This window comes from Mus pahari, unplaced genomic scaffold, assembly GCF_900095145.1.
Source record: "Mus pahari unplaced genomic scaffold, PAHARI_EIJ_v1.1 scaffold_13087_1, whole genome shotgun sequence".
NCBI classification, from domain to species: Eukaryota; Metazoa; Chordata; class Mammalia; order Rodentia; family Muridae; genus Mus; species Mus pahari.
In genome coordinates this window covers 2,134-4,085 of record NW_018392703.1, presented here as the reverse complement: position 1 = coordinate 4,085, position 1,952 = coordinate 2,134, and the positions used below count along the sequence as shown (strand labels likewise).

Below are 1,952 nucleotides of genomic sequence, written 5' to 3'. Positions count from 1 at the left end.
TCTTAGACCAGTGTGAACCCCTTATTTGGTCAATAAACAGTGTTACAGAAAACTTCAGGTGTATAAAAATGCAGTGAAATTTATAGAGATCTCTTAATCTGTATTTGTATTTTCTCTGCCCTTTTAACTGAACTAAAATTGAGAATTTATATTGAGATGGGGCATGATGTGATGCAGAATACATTGAATCAGGTTGGTGAAAAAGTTCAGTTCTATATAGTATCTAAATTTTTTGTCTTTTAAAGTGAGTATATATGCAGGCAACAATTATATATGCTCAGATAAATATACTTGTTTAGAGGAAATCTAAACTCAAAAATGGACTAAACAACTAAGACTATGAACAATTACTGAACTGGAGTGAAATAGTAAGAATCATGACAATCTTCAAGATTAGCCAGTCTCTGAAATGGCATAGTGTAGTTCAAGATAAATTATACTATAATAAAACCAGTCTTCACTGTTACACAAAACAGTAGCAGAATCAAAAATATAACTCACCAAATTTATACAGCTACTAGTGAATACATTTCCTTCCTAGTTTTTGAGTATACAGGTGGGACTTATGAGACAGTTGCTTGAGTTCTGTTAGTTTAACTGAGGTTGCTGGATATTCAAACCTTTGCTAGGGGAAATAAACAAAAGCTAATGAATGTGTTTGCTATGAAAAAGGGCTTTAAATTCTTATTTAACATGTATTGTACTTATTGTTTGGTTTTAGTGTAGCATTTATGTTTTCTTGACTAGGTGGCCTAAAGAATCCAATGCTAACTTTTGATAATGACATCATTGTCCCCATCATCATAATTTAGTGGTAGCTTTAAAAGTTTTGTGTTTGCTTAAAAAGTGTCATAACTGACCAGCCCCATATGAAGTGTTAACTTGCTTGTTAAAGGAAGCAGCTTTAATTTGGTTCCAGTGCATAAAGTGTGGTAGTGTTTGTGAGAGGGATCCAGTGTGTTTGGTGAAATGGCATATTACTTATATTTTGGAAACAGAAAAATGCCACCTAAGATAATAATATAAGTCATTAAGTTCCCATGTCAGTTGCCAAGCCATTTAAATTTCTGTATTCACGAAGCCTCAGAAGAGATTCTTGCTGTTGGGATTTCAATTTTGAAAGCTAAGAAATGTTTATAAGTATTACATTTCTTAATATTCATATTTTTCAGTTTTAGAAGGGAAATTTATATGCACATTGTTATGCATTTATCAGATATTCTTCCCCCATATAACAAAAAGGGTAGTAATTTTGCTGAATGTTTTATGTTGAAGTTATTTCAAGGTATTTCTTTTTTTTTTTTTTTTTAAGATTTATTTTTTTTATTTAAGTAAGTACACTGTAGCTGTCTTCAGACACTCCAGAAGAGGGAGTCAGATCTTGCTAAGGATGGTTGTGAGCCACCATGTGGTTGCTGGGATTTGAACTCTGCACCTTAGGAAAAGCAGTCGGGTGCTCTTACCCACTGAGCCATCTCACCAGCCCCTTCAAGGTATTTCATGGATATGCCCATGATGTGTTTGAAAAAAATAGAAGGAATCATTTTTTTCAAAAAGTTTAAGTACCAAAGGTAGGTAGTTTAGTCTACAGAAATGAGTTAGTCACTTTTGGCTTTTCTAATTTGTACTGTAACATTCTTTTATTTTGTTTAAAATATATGTTTCTCAAGTAAACAATTTAGGTAATTTTCCATACCTTTTTCTTTCTGATGCAGACTTCAGGTTAATTAATATTTTCCTGCATCTGATGATGTATTATATGTTTGAAGCCTAGTGACTTTTAATTTTGATGTTCTTGTGATTTCATATGCTTTATTCTTCAAGTAATAAAATTCTGATGTGTTTTAAAAAAGAAGAAGTCTAAATACTATTATTTGCAAATAATAAGATAGTATACAAAACTCACCATAAAACTTCCACCAGGAAACTCCTACGTCTGAAAACCACTTTCA

General features: G+C 32.0%; 1 long non-coding RNA gene across 1 annotated transcript; it reads left to right on the top strand.

Annotated features, from left to right (window-relative positions):
* Nucleotides 1-1,169: 1,169 nt before the first annotated feature.
* Nucleotides 1,170-1,524, top strand: LOC110315144. The gene is made up of 2 exons (XR_002380200.2): nucleotides 1,170-1,285; nucleotides 1,494-1,524. It is a non-coding gene; the product is annotated as an uncharacterized LOC110315144 (long non-coding RNA).
* The last annotated feature ends 428 nt before the right edge of the window (nucleotides 1,525-1,952 follow it).